Source organism: Carassius carassius, chromosome 25 (assembly GCF_963082965.1).
Source record: "Carassius carassius chromosome 25, fCarCar2.1, whole genome shotgun sequence".
Lineage (NCBI taxonomy): Eukaryota > Metazoa > Chordata > Actinopteri > Cypriniformes > Cyprinidae > Carassius > Carassius carassius.
Window position 1 is genome coordinate 10,809,122 of NC_081779.1, and position 15,546 is coordinate 10,824,667.

Consider the following 15,546-nt stretch of genomic DNA (forward strand, 5'->3'; position numbering starts at 1 on the left):
TATTATGGATTTGTACACAAATAGTAGTACCTTAAACTGAATTCTTAACTTTATAGGAAGTCAGTGTAAACTAATCGAAAGTGCAGTAAAACATTCTCTCTTTCTGGTGCCTGTCTGGCTGCAGCATTTTGGACCATCTGATGGCGAGATAAACAAGACTGAGTGATCCCTAAATACAATGATTTAAAATAATCCAAACTTGTTTTCAGATCCTTAAAAGAAATAAAAAATTTCATTCTAACCTAAAACAGTACTGATTTAATAACTGAATTTATCTGCTATCAAATTTGAGAGCCGGCTCAAAAATAACACCCAAATTCTGAACCTAGGGTTTTAGTTATAGAACACAGGGATTTGGAAAGATTAGCAGAACAATCAGACTGTCCAAAAACCAACACTTCAGTCTTACAATTTATCTGTAGAATTGTTTTTGATTTTTTTTATTTATCTATAAAAAATGATCCGCCATCCAAATTCAAATCCAAATCCAATATCAACCAGAGACCTAGAGAGATATTTTCTCATTTGTTTTCATTGGAAGATAAAGCTGTACATCATCTGCATAAAAATGGTATGAGATCTGATACTTCCAAAAGATCTTGCCTAAAGGAAGAAAATAGAGGGAGAACACAAACAGGGCCTAAAATGAAACCCTGCGCTACTCCACATGTACATGCAGCATTGACAGAGGTAAAATTCTCACTATAGCTACAGAAAAAGATCTCCCTTTAAGATAGGATGAAAACCAGTTTAAGATCATTCCTCTAATACCAACATGATCCTCCAATCGGCTCAATAAGTTGATCAGTAGTATCGAAAACCGAGCTTAGATCCAAAAACCAAAACTCCAAATTTCCCAGAGTCAACAGCTAGTAACAGACCATTTAACACTTTCAAAAGAGCAGATTCTGTACTATACTGAGCTCTGAACCTGGCCTGAAACTCGTCTAATATGTCACTATTCTTTAAGAAGGAGGAGAGTTTAAGAAGGAAAGAAAGTTTTGACATAAGCTGGTAAAACCTTAGCTAAAACCTTTGGAACAAGGGTAGGCTCTTTAAAGTGTAACTAAACCCCTGCTCAGAGCCTGACTCCACCCACTGACAATATTTGAAAAATGCTGAAAAGTGGGCAGAGCACAGCGGAGATAGAGGGGACGAACCTAGGGCGGGGCTGAGCGAGTGCGGCGTGATCCTGAGACCCGCAGTGACGGATTGATTGACAGCTGCTGTCGGAGACGCTAAAATGGAGAGTGACTGTAATGACGCAAGTAGCTTTGCAACAGAGCGATCATTTGAAGTAGAGGACTTTTCTCTTTTCTCCCACACTTTCACCTGAAGTGGAGGGTGTCGAGGTGTCTGTTCATATCAATTCGAGCCGCTGGCTCAAACTGCGGTCTTAACTCCCTCACCTTGTCGCTTTTCAGCGCGAGCTGTGTGGAGAAGCCCATTTCCACCTCCATTGCGTTGGAGAAGCAATCCCGTGTAAAATGCAGTTTGCACACTCGAGCTCTAGGCGGGAACTTGCGGTCTTCCAGGCCAAGTGCATGCAACCACTGGCGCTTAATTTTAAAGTCTGCTGGTAAACTATGCAGTCCGGCAGTGCTGTAGCAACCAGCAACACACCTCCGTACCATCCTGACCACTGTACTAAATACAGATAAATCTACGCTAACTTGAAAATCTAAATAACTATATAATTGCTATGCTGAAAGATGCTATAATAGTCTATTCTGGTCGTTACCAATACTCGCAATTCCAGCTCCTGACTCACTACAGTGATTTTGATGTTTTTATACTGCCAAGGGCGTGGTGAGCTGGAAACTGCTTACGTCACCTGCCACCGCTTACGTCACTTGCCACCGCAACATCCAATAGGAAAAATCAACTGCAGTAGCCACCGTTCAACCTGAAGAGGGCAGCACTCACACGTTTTTACACCATATATTGTAGAATTAAAACACTTTATACTCAAATGTCAAAAAAGTTACTCGAATCAATGAACAGCACCAATAAAGCCCCATTCTTATAGATTATTAACTAAAAAAAGTTGGTTTAGGGTTTAGTTACTCTTTAAGTACAGGCTGTATCACATCATGTTTGAAACGAGATGGAACATAACCATTATTAAGAATACTATTAATTTTAAACTTAAAATATGGACCAATGGCATCTAATACTTGCACAGTTAAAGATGTGGGAATAGGATCCAGGGAACATGATGCAGGTTTCAAATGACAAATAATGTCCATTAGACAAGAAATAGACAAAGGCTCAAAACTAGATAATGTAACATGATTGCAATGATCAACAAAAGAGACATTCCCAGAATGCACAATATTAAAGCGAATATTTTGAATCTTATTAATAAAAACCTCTAAAAAAGCATTACAAATGAAAGGAGATGGCCCAGGAAATGAAGTCGTAGGGTTTAAAACCCTGTTTATAGTGCTAAAACTATTACCAGTATCTATACTATCTGCAGCATTGCATGAGATAAGATTAGAAAAATATAATGACCTAGCATTCTTAACAAATTGCTGATAAGTTACTAAACAATCCCTCAAAATTTCATAAGAAACTTGCAGTTTGTCCCTTTTCCATTTTCTCTCAGCTTACATTTCCGTCTTAAAACTCTAGCTTCACCATTTAGCCAGGAAGGGTATTTCAGTTTCGGGGGAGCAATAGAATCCAAAATATGCGCACAAGTATAATTAAAACATGAAGCTAATTTTTCACAATCCCTATCAAAAGAAAAGGATTGTGTTGTACCTGAATTAAGTGAATTAAAAATAACATAAATTTTATAAGTCAAACAGTGCTGTAGGAAATTGCATCCTGCATATAACTAAACAGTCTTGCACATTCTCATCCCCTTCATTTGGAAAAATCTGGCAAAGCCTTGGCAAACTCCGTATTACCACACATACTTAAAACTAAGCAAAATACCCATACTTTATTATAAAGTAAGGTTTTTACCTGTCATTGCAGTTTTCACATTAACTTTAATATATACAGTATAAGTTTGTTTGGCTCAAAAGTAATGGCATACAATAGTCTATATATAACTATTTGTAAAAAAAAATCTGGAGACCCAAGAAATAGCTATGAATTTGGGGAATGAATGCACTCAAAAAACAGCGGCAATTTAATAAATTAATAAAAATAAAAATCAATCATGTGTTTAATCTTGCCAACCACATACCAGCATCAAACGTCTATAGAAGTTCCTGACAGGGGATCCTTGTAATAGTTTGTGCAATTTCAGGATAGTACATCAACTATAATGCCTCAGCTGTACTTTTCCCATTACAATCAGTGAATAGGTTTAATCCCAAATCACAATTGCAGTGTCATTATGATGAATTACCCCCCAAATTGAATAAGTTTGACCTGACAGTCAGCGAAAGGGCTTGCGTAGGATTTGGGCAACAATCAGAGGCTGATGCTTGTTTTTTAATAAAAGAAATGACAGTCAATTGTGTTAGAGTTTCCAAAGGGCTTTCAATTAATCAGGCTTTTGATATAATAATGAAGGGATGCGCCTGTATACACAAAGGGAACACTTGAGTGAAAACTTTAGAGGAGAATGTGAAGTGGATCAAATCATGACTCACTCTCATGCCAAAATCTGTCCACAAGCAGTTAACAGAGATCTCAAGAGCAAAACACAAGGTTAGCAAACTCATTGACTGTAAACAATATAGGTATTCAAGGCAATGCATTGTATTTGCAATGCATTGAGTTATTGCATAACTCTGCATGCATTCTGCTTCATTCGGCTCTTCTGCTTAGATTTGCACTTTTTATCTGCACTGTCGGTTTTCCTCTTGTTAATTATCATCCATATTTTGAACATTTTGAATTTCTTAAGCTACAGTATTGGATCTGTGATTCAGGGCAGGAAATCCCCTGTAGAGTTGGGCCATGTGAGAAAGTTCAGCCTATACTTAAAGTGCACTGGATTCAGTCTCACTGGAGATGAATCCTTCTATTTATAAGTCAATTATTAGTGAGACTCTTAATCGATAAATAACTCTAGCTCAACTGTTTCACCACTTGAGACTTTAATTGGCACCTAAATGAGTCAATAATGCTGAGACTCTTAGTAAGAGCAGTTCATAAACGTCTCGACACAAGGTAAAGAATGCATGAAAAGGCATAAAATAGCTGAAAGATTTTACTAATTGAATTGCTTCTACAATTTCTGCAGTGATCAACCGATCAAAGTCTCGTAGCTTCATTAGATATATATAGTTTAAAAATACCCTGAAAGACACATTCTCTATGATGTATTGAATGTATTGATTTGATTGAAGGAAACCCCCATCACTGGTGTGAATGTCAACCTGGTAATGGCTTCGTTCCAGGGGCGCTCTTAGGGGAGAGTGAATCAGATATGCAAGGAAGATACAACAGGCATATGCTGAATAATGAATGAATCTTGGCTCCTTGAGACATCTGATATTCCTTTAAAAAAGGGGGGGTTGGTAAGTAACATCATGGACATTCCAAGCCAAATGTATTCTGAATTCAACTTCAAAAAAAGAGAAATGATTGCAGAATAAAACTATGTTGTATGATTTTTGTAGGTAAAAAAAGTGTTTTTCTAAAACATTGCGGCAATGATGGGTGGGAAATCTAAAGTGAGATCAATAGAGATGAAATGAGGATGTTTTCTATATGAATGGACAGATTGTTCAATGAGTTTCATTGTATTTCAGTCTTCAGTGAATTGATGGAATAAATGACAACAGTCAATTAATATCTAAAAGCCTTGCAAGAGTTTGTGGGAAATTGCAACTTAAATTTTTCATGCAAACTTGAAGTATCTCGGTGAAGTTTAATGTACATTACTCTGAGTATTTTGCACTTAAACTGTCCTCCAAAAATATTTATCAGATGATGTCATTCCCACTTTGTCCAAGGGCCCAATGGCTTTGATAAACATGTTTTTAGACTCTATAGACCCTAGGGAATTACTGCTATATACTTACATCTTCCTCTTCATCCACTAGATCTCATTAAATAAAACCTCCTGCTTTCCCACCTCTTGTCTCTCTCATTCCATAGTTCATAATCTTCTTCTGTAAAAGGCTTCAATTATTAATGGCAACCTAGCAAAACAAATGTCAATGTCAAAACCGATTATACATCGTTGACACAAGTGATAGGCCCTTATTCAGGATAATTGGCCCCTTGGTGTTTGAATAGTATGCTTTATCAAGGCCAGTGCTTAATAGATTACGAATGACAGTCATTATCACACACAGCTTTCCTGTGCATAGGGAAGTGTATTAATTGATTGTTCGAGATGACTGAAAACATTGCTCCTGTAAATAATGTATGACAGTTATCTATGATAAATAATTGTATTTTTTTTAATCAATATCCTACATAATTTTCTTTATTTCATGAGTTAAAATGCATGTCTTATCCTAGAAAGTGCTGAAGGTAAACTGACTGACCATTTCCCAGCATGCACTGGAGCATAACAAATTAACATGGTGGGGTTGTTTCACCGTTTTATTTATACTGGTGTTGCTGATTGTGTTATGTTTAGTAACATGAAACTTCTTGACTTGATGTAGCCCTGTTTGTTAAATTAAAAAGGATCATATATAAAATCATTTATAAAACTATTATAGATGCTGTATATGAATATCTGTATATGATAATGAATTTAGAAAATGCAAATCTTTAGTGACATGTTTATGTATAGATAAATGGGCAGTAATAAAACTGACATCACTGAAAATATGGATAACTTACAGCTTATTATGTAAATCAGATGCTGATTCAGATCAGTGAAGGATTCATCAGAGTGATTCAAACTGGCAACTTGTCTTAATTGAAAGAACAGGCTTGTTCATTTGGGAATCATTTGGTTCATTTTGATTCACTAAAAAGAACCAGTTCATAAAAGTCATTTGTTCATAAATTAGATTACACGTCATGCTGAATATTTATGATTCACTAAAAATGATCACTGTTAAGCATCGTGTTTTCATGATTTGCACTACTCTGGTAGCGTTGTATGTTTGTTTACTTGTGCAGCCTGTGAAACAACTCAAAGATGTTTGCTTCTTGCAATTATTTCATGGTACACATTCTTTTAATTTTTTTAACAAGCAAGAAAGAGAATTTGAATTCACAACATTTGCATAATTTGTTTCTTTTATTTTCCCTAGATGCTGAAGATTCAGTATTACGGTAAAGAAGTTGACGATCACTGTTGAATAAACTTAAATACCAATGTAAGTTAATCCTTTATTAATCTAAATGAGTAAATGAGTATGAGGTTTGTTGCAAGAGTTTGCAGACAGTATGATGCTCCAAATGTTTCACATATTTTACAGAAACTGTAAGATTTATTAGTCAGACTTTGGGAATCTGCCAGCTGCTGTCACACCAAAGCATAAATCACTCAGCAACAAACTTATAATTATAAACCGAGAGTAAAGAACTCTACACCCATGCACCATCTTCAAAGTCACCATCTGTGTGCATGCGCACCTTAACTAAAAAAAAAAAGCAATCAAGGGAATGTGTAATCAACCAGGATGACTTTGAAGACAAATTTGAGACATTTTTCAGACACCCTTACTGAAACCAGTAAGTTACATACTGACTGATATTGGAAATCCAAGCCTGCTCTGGAATGATGGAAACATGTCATATTCTGTTCTGCTAAGAACAAGTAAATACAAATATAATTTCTTCCTGTTGTTGGTATGAGTCACATTCAAAATCTAATTTTCAAATCCCCCAAGACACATGTCTGTTCATAACTTTCTATGATATTTCTGAATAAGTGTCGAGCAACAAAACAAAAACAAAAGCACAAAGAGACAGAGAAACTTTTGTAGATAATTTTTATGGTTCAGGTAAATACTGCACAACATGTGCATAAGGATACTGTAACAAATATCTAATCAGCTTAAAGAAAAAAGAATGCTACATTTTGTACACAGCACTTCACACTAGCAAATGCAAATTGCATGGGATTTTTTTTTTTTTTTAATTTTACTAAATTAAATAATCAAAACAAAATAATTGGCAGGTAACAGACATAAACATTACATTTTGAAGTAAAATGACTGACTAATAATCTTTATCTACAGCTAAAAAAAAAATGTACAGTGCATAATATAGTTGAATCCCTCTGTTTTCAGATTGCTCTCTGTCTCTAATTGCACAAGATACTTTCAAGATACCTCAGCAGCATATTGACTTGTATCTGCTTGTTTGGATCCTCTAATGGTGCTCTCATCAAGATGAAAGTGTGTGGTTAGGACAGAAGTTGATTGGGAAGTATGTTATACCTTGGGGAATTGTGTTTATTTAGTGGCTAATTATGTAATCAGTTGGACAGAAGGCACAAGAAGTGTTCCTGATATTTCTGTATTGCTTTTATTAGGGCAACAACAACAATAATAATAATAATAATAATAATAATAATAATAATAATAATAATAATAATAATAATAATAATAATAATAAAGTGTTTAGGATTCCTGATGGGATCTTTATCAAAATTTCTAAATTTTCCTTTATTCAAATTTAAAATCCAAACATTTTAAAGGATCCTAATGGTATTATATACAAAATCACTGGATTAAACTGAATACACTGAAATTCCTACATGATAGACATATTTAACATTGTGTGATATCCAAACTTTACCTTTATTATATTCATAGTAATGTTTTGCTACTAGATACTGGAATCAGAGTGGGAGGGAAATTCTTTTTCATGTTCCAATAGTAATGAAAGTATCAAACTTTGTCTTCTAAAATTAATTAATACATTTTTGGTGTTCTGTTGAAATATCACGAGAAGAAGAATCCCATTAGGAGCCTTCAGGATTAGATCTAGATTGTGAAATAAATCCCAAAACGAGCCGTATACACATTCTTTTAGGATTTCTGGACAGGATGCATATATTTAGACAAATCTAGCTCTGTCAGTCAAACATTTAACCGATATTCAGGTAGGACATAACCAATAAGTTTATGCTTGTTTTCCGGCCTTATACAAGTTCAGATTTGATCAAGATTTTAACTCTGAATTCCTTTCAGTTGTATATTCAGGTTCAGTCACCTGTGAATGAAGGGTTCAACTTATCGATGTCACAACTGGAGTGTAATTGAAAGAGGCTAAAATGAGGCAGATATTCTTGGCTGTTGACTAAAATGTAAATGAGATAAAGCTCTGGACACAGCAGGGACTTATAGTGAAGTGCATAAACAAGTCAAACAACCTTTTCCCAAGACACCAGTTGGTTTGAGGCTTTGTAAAGTGAATCGTGAGTGTGTGCAAGTGACTTACATATGCATACATATATACACTCTGCTGTGCTTATACAAGTGTGTAAGGGCATGTGAGGCTGTCAGCCAGTGTCTGCCCATATTAAAGTGCATGAGTGTTTGTATGTGTGTGTGTGTTTTTGTGTACTTATGAATATTTCATCCCTGGCATGTCTTGCAGTAGCAGCAGATGGCTTGTCTCTTGCCATCTTAATGTGCACCTGTACCCTCACCACACATATTTAATTAAGCCATGCCTTGAGCATCTGAAATTCCCTTAATCTTTCCATCTCCCAGCATTTTCAGTGGAATGTCCTCTTTTCCATCACCACCATCTCCTGTCCGCCCTTTCTATATCAACAAATTAGATTAATGATCAGAAAAGCAAATATAGAAATGGACTAATCAATAAGCAGTGCCGAACTGCATATTAAGCTATCAGATTCGAAATGCGTGTAGATTCTGATTTGGCTCGGTGGCTGAACCGCCAGAGCTTTTGTCATAGAACAGTATCGATCGTGGGTTCAAGATGTTGTTGTCACACTGGCATAAAGACTCTATCAGGTAAAGTCAACATGTGAAATAGTTGTTAGTCATTAATCACCTGTAATGCACAGAGGGTAGATTGACTGAATAATCATTAAGCACACAGGAAACAGGAAGAAATGCATGAACACGTCATGCATGAGGACATGGTGACATTTCATAGTATTAGTAACAGATGTAAGAGCACCTCGTTGTTTTGTTTATAAGATTAAAGTTACTTGTAAAAAATGTAAATAATTGTTTCATTAAACAGCAGTGAACAGTTATTTGTGTTTATCACTGAGACATATGTAACTGGAGGAGCTAGTTGTCACACTGGTTGTTCCAAGGAATATTTCTCAGTTTATATTTTCAGTTTTTTAAGAACTTCAGAAACTTTTAAAACTTTTAAAAACTACTCATTGCTCATTAAATAAAATGATAAATTGTGTAATACTGCTGGTTGCCGAGCATGTCAAGTGAGCTAAATGCATTTTCTTCATATGTTCATATGCTTTTTTCATTTTTAGGTTCCTTTAATTTTCATAAAAAATTTGTTCATAGACTGTTATTCTCAAAAATGTGTAAGTTAGTATATTTTGTCTTTTAAATAGCTGTATAATGATTACAGTAGTTTATTGTTAAGTCAGAATGGGCCTTAGGTCATGTTTGTTTACGCATCAACACAGTCAAGGAGTCGTCAGATTTACATAAAAATTCATCCACTTCTCCTGTAAAACAGAAAAATGAATGACTGGTCACCTGTGAGAATAATATGGTAAAATGTATAGTTTACACAATTTATATTTGACATGAATAAAACACATTGTAGTTAGATGGCTAGGATAGAACTTTGAAACTGCTGGTTATCTTTCTTTTCTGCTCAAGATGAGGACGTTTTGATGATTGTAAACATTCTTAGTAGATAATGCTTTTAAGTCAAATATTAAAATAATAATGATTTCAGGATGAAAAGCCTGAACAGAAACGGTAGTTTCCTTATGTGTCATGGTAGATAGGACTCTTATTATAGAATTTGTTTACAGAAAAAATTTTTGAACATGGTAATGGATTGACAAATTGAAAAACTTGAATTAGACTCCAACTTAAAGACTCATGAACATCTCTGCCATGTATTCCTGTGGATCATTGAATTAAAAGCTTGTTTCATGCATTCCTGGTTTCCTCGTTCCTTGCTCCTTGACTTTAGGCAAAGTGTGACACTTACATAGTTGAAACACTTTTACAATTATGATATATGCCTACAACAAGTACTGTGTGAGTTTCTCTCTGGCTAGTTTGAATTAAGTAGTATCATGATTACATGTTATTTATTACTTTTTTTTTATATTCTTTACGAAATCATCTACAATATCACACTGGTCTCTTGGCACTTCTATAGATAGATACATGATAGAAGGGTTGATGGAAAGAAAGAGGGCTAGATGATGGATGGATGTCTGAAATATTTAGTGTTTCTCTGTAGTAGTTTTGTCCAAAATTTCGAAAGGTGGCATTGGTCACATTCTGTCATTCATCTTTGCTCAAAGATTTGACTTTTTACCATATAATCAAACAGAATTTTTACTATTCCACTTGTGTAACTTCATCTCAGGGCAGCTATAGAAATGAGCCCACAAGAGCAAAGACTTCACAGGGTAATGCCTTGAAAAGTTGAAGAGTGAACTTTGAAACATTAATAATGGTTATTTCTTTGGTGAATATCGGAATATAAGTGTGTAGGAGGCTGACTGACAGTTTTCTCAACAAATTCTTGATGTCAGTGTAGAAAAAGACTAATTACTACGGGCTTTTGAGACATCAGCTCTCACATTCATACTGTGGACCTCTCAGCACTCTTTCTTACCATTTAAACATCACTTAACAAGAGCAGACAAGAGGAAATGGAAGAGAGCTTGGTAAGAGCTATGTGAGGGTGTGGCTCTGCGTTTGGTCCATTAACATGTCTATTAACACTCAGTCACCATTAATATTCTATACCTATAATATTCTATAGTGGGAAAACCTGTCATTAGGTCACCTCAAACTGCCCAAAATTCCAAATTAGAATAAAAAACAAAACTGGCCCCAAACAACAAGCGCCGATTTCTCAACTTTTGACAAATGAACCCTTTTTTATCTTCTCATGGTAATTTATTCATCATTCTCATGTCTGGCGTGCCATAGGGAGAGAGTTGGTTTTGCCATGTGTCCCTCAGGTTTTAATTAGGGGTTTCATTCAGAACTTCTGTAGAAGCCTGAGGGAGGCCAGTATTTGCATTTCAAATATTACAGACATCACCCCTTGACATACAGCTCCATTGTTACCTAATTAGGACAGAATGATTATAAGACATGTGGATTTCACACCTTTAAGGAATTATGTTTACAATTCTCTTTGATATTCTTGTGATTGCTGCTATTCAATTGCTATTTTTCAATTTATTGATTGCTATTATATTCAATGAATTTAAGACAGAAAACTTGTCTGTCAATGCTGAAGTCGTAGCATATTGCTGCAGTATTTCAAAGGACTCTTGACAGAGTTTGATGTAAATCAGCGGTGATTTCTGTGAAGAGACAGGAGAGAAAACAGCAAATTCTGTCCACATCGTAAATCTAAGAAAATATTCTTGAGAGGATTTCACACTGAGGAGTACTAGAGAGACATATGGTTGTTTAAGCTTATACATTTTTAATGTCACTCTATGTAAATATTTGATGTTTTATCCCTGGATTTGTCCAAGACATTCTTTGAAAATGATGTACAGCAAATGCCTAATCAATATTCGTTGGAATATTTGGTTGAAATGGGAGAAAGGGGTTAGTTTTAAATCTTAGTTTTTTTTTGCAAAAAAAAAAAGAAAGTTATTAGACAGAAAAAAATGTTCACATTTAGATTTTGTAATGACATGTCCCAATAGCAGAGCATGTGGCCACAGTGGGATCTTGCCATTAAATAGCCATTTAAAATGCCATTAAATTAAAGAAATTAAAGAATATATAATAAAATTTTAGTTCAGAAAAAAATAATTGGAAAATAGTTATGAAACTTAAAACTATTCAGAAAACAGCAAAAATATCAAACATACCTAAAATATCAAAGTGTAATTGATAAATTGTATAGAACTGCACAGAACTGCTTACCTCAATACCTGTGACAATTCTTACGTCATTCCTCTGCCAGCAGTTCATTTTGAAGCTCCATACACAAACATTTGAAGGATTTGACATACACAATTGTTAAACAACTGAAAAGAGCCCCAGTGCCCGTGCACCTGCTCTGCGTGGTTTCTGTGGCTGGTGGGACAGAGAGTTGGGAACTCTGTGATCTCTACAGGAATTGTTTTCAACCCCAAGGCTGTTTTTTTCAGTTTATATTACTGCCATGGGGTTCAACACCACAGTAAACACTTGCTGGGACACATTTGCAAAGCAGATTGCTCCGTATCGATCTTGTCGTTGAATTGAAGTGGAGCTTTTCCAAGGAACTGAGGATCTCCGTTCTCTTATTCTCATTCCAGACTTTCCCTTCACACTTAATCAAGTTTCTCTCTGCTCGGCTACTTGTTGGACAAATCCATGTGAACATGGAAAAATCAATTTTGTTAGATTCATGCCAACATAGCAGGACTTTACAAGAATTTAATGACTGCAATTAATTTTTATAGTGTCTCAACTCACTAGCCATAAATTAAAACCATAACAACTCTACATTGTATTTTTAGCAACATTTTTACACACATATACTAAATAAAAAAACTAAACTACTAAAGCCAAATAATTTAATATAATTAAAATGATAATGTAATTCCAGGACAAAAAATCCATAATGCTCTGCTCCCAAGACTATCTATCACAAGTGATTCTCACTTCATCAAAACCTCTTGTCTCTGCCTGCCACCTAGATAACCTTGGTGACATTTCAATGCGTAATCACAACAAAAATATTCAATACACACAGAATAAATGTTTGCCAGGCATAAAACACATGTGCATAATCAACAAAACATTGGAACATAAGAATGTGAGCTCTGGCCCAATTGGCAAGTAACAACTTATTAACTGGCGTGAAACTCACTCATACTGTACTGTCAAAATCTAAATTTAATACATTTAATAATCAGAAAAACATGTTTAAAATCTGCTTTATCCACATTTCTGAACAGTTATGGGAAATATTTGCTTGGTTGCCTTCTGTGTATTCTTCATATGTTGGACCCTTATTTCCTCTACTCTAAAAACAGCTGTTACATTTGTGCTTGTGTGTGTGTGAGGGTAAAATTATGATAAAATCAAATCTGAAAACAGCATATTCATCCATGTTAAATATCCATGGCATAAGTGAAATGGCCACTGTGAGTGCATTGTGCATTAAATTATTACTGTTGTTACATTTATAAAGCAATCAAGCATATACTGCTTGTCACATTATAGTCACATTAGTCAAGCTTGGATCAGCTGACACTGTAATTATTTAAAAAAAAACTTAATGTATAACATATATCATAAATGTTGCTTAATTTCTGTTCAAGGTTGCATGGATGGGCGAAGAGTTCTTGCCCAGAATAAAACCAATCCAAACTGTATGCTAATTGTCAACTATATTGGATGGATGTTATCCATGTGCCATTACGTCTTTTTAAATCTAGAACAAGGGTGGTGAAGCTAGAAGTTCTGTATATGTGTATTTTCCAAGAAACAGAATACAAGAAGACAAGTCTTCTTTCTTTAGTTCTGAGAGAGACTTATACTTCACAAAGCCATTTTTAGATTTATATAAGGGCAAACTGTTGAAGTCATTAATTTATAATTGTTAAGTAATAATATTGCAGACTTTCTATTTGAATATCCAGCAAAACCTTATTCAAGCAAGATTTGTACTTTTCTAGCTGCTAAACGGCTGCAATTTTGCTGTCAAGTAAGGATTATGCAGACAGCTCTCCAACAACTTGTTAAGTCAGATGCAATTTATAGACTGTGGTCCTCTAAACATTATGCACACTTGAGCTGGTTTCAGTACCAGTGTGGAAGACACAACAGGAGACTCATCCACCCTGAGCAGAGGTGGAAAGTAACGAATTACATTTACTCGCGTTACTGTAATTGAGTAGCTTTTTTGTGTACTAATACTTTTTAAAGTAATTTTTTAAATCTGTAATTTTACTTTTACTTAAGTATATTTTGTTTGAAGTATTGTACTTCGCTACATTTTAAAACACATTAATTACTGAGTAAAAAAAAAAAAAGAAAGAAAAAAATCGCTCCCTGGAAACTACGTCAGTAAATTATGGGGAGGGCAAACTGGCGCTAAAATCACAAGAAAGATGCAGACGGACAAAACAGGCGTTAGTGGTGCAGACACCGCTGAAAACGAAACCCCGTCATATTCTGAAGTTGAACTCGAAGGAAATGAAGTGAACCCTGGCCATATGTATGCTCTATTATGCAGTGTAAGTTGTATTTGCCTAGGAAGACCAAACTAGCAGCTTATAAAATCTCGACAAGACATCAACCATTCGCAAGAATGTAGAGGTAAGCTAAATAATTGCATCGTTGCATTGGTGGTTAAAATGAAGCTTTGACATTTTAGCAAGAGGTTTTGCACAAATTAGCTAAAAAGACAGTGGTGAGGAGTGTGCTATTTTTGTTTTAATGATGTGCGCGCGCATTTGCGTTCTTTCACTGTGTGATTCAGTCTCCTAAAATGCATTTAGAATGATCACAAAATTGAAGATATAGGGGCAGAAAATTAACATATTTATATAATTTCATATATTAAATCAAAATCACACAAAGAATGCCATCGTTTCCTCCCAAAATCATCATGAATATATACATACATATATATATATATATATATAACAGTTCAGTAAACAAGTTAATTAAGAGACTTGCGTTTTAGAAACCATATTGCCTTTTTAGCTCTATTTCTACAACAGAAAATAATTCCAAACACAGCCACCAAAGCACAGTTTTGCGTCTCTGAGCAACGTGACAGTGTTTCGTTCCTGAATGAATCAACCGTTTAAATGATTCGGTTCAATCGCAATGACTCACTTATTAACAGTGACTTGCTGACACATACTGGCCATTTTAATTTCACATTTAAAGTATCTTTTGATTTTTTTTAAATAATTAATTTCTTATCATTTCAAATGAGTATTCAACATTTTATGTCTTGTATATCAAAACATTATTCATGCATTTGTAACTGCAGGTTAAATGCATTCTTGTCCTGCACTAAACAGTGTAATACATCTAAATGCCACTTCCAATGAATCTTCTTCATTTCCTCTGCATTAAAAGATGAGTTTGTTGATACTGATTTGCCTGGTAACAGCCCAAATGTTTTATTATTCTAAATAACTGATTCCTTTAATTAAAAACAACTAGTTTGAGATTAATAGACCTATCCCAGGGGTGTCAAACTCAGTTCCTGGAGGGCCGTAGCCCTGCAGAGTTTAGTTCTAACCCTGCTCCAGCACACATATCCTGTAGTTTTCAAATAAACCTAAATGATTAGATTAGCTGGATCAGGTGTGTTTAATTAGGGTTAAATCTAAACTGTGCAGGACTGTGGCCCTCCAGGAACTGAGTTTGACACTCTTGGCCTGTCCCATTTTGACTCCCTCCCACTGTTAAAATGTAACTAAGTAATTTTTACTCTGAGTAAAGTTTAAATGAGCTACTTTTTACTTTTACTTGAGTAGAT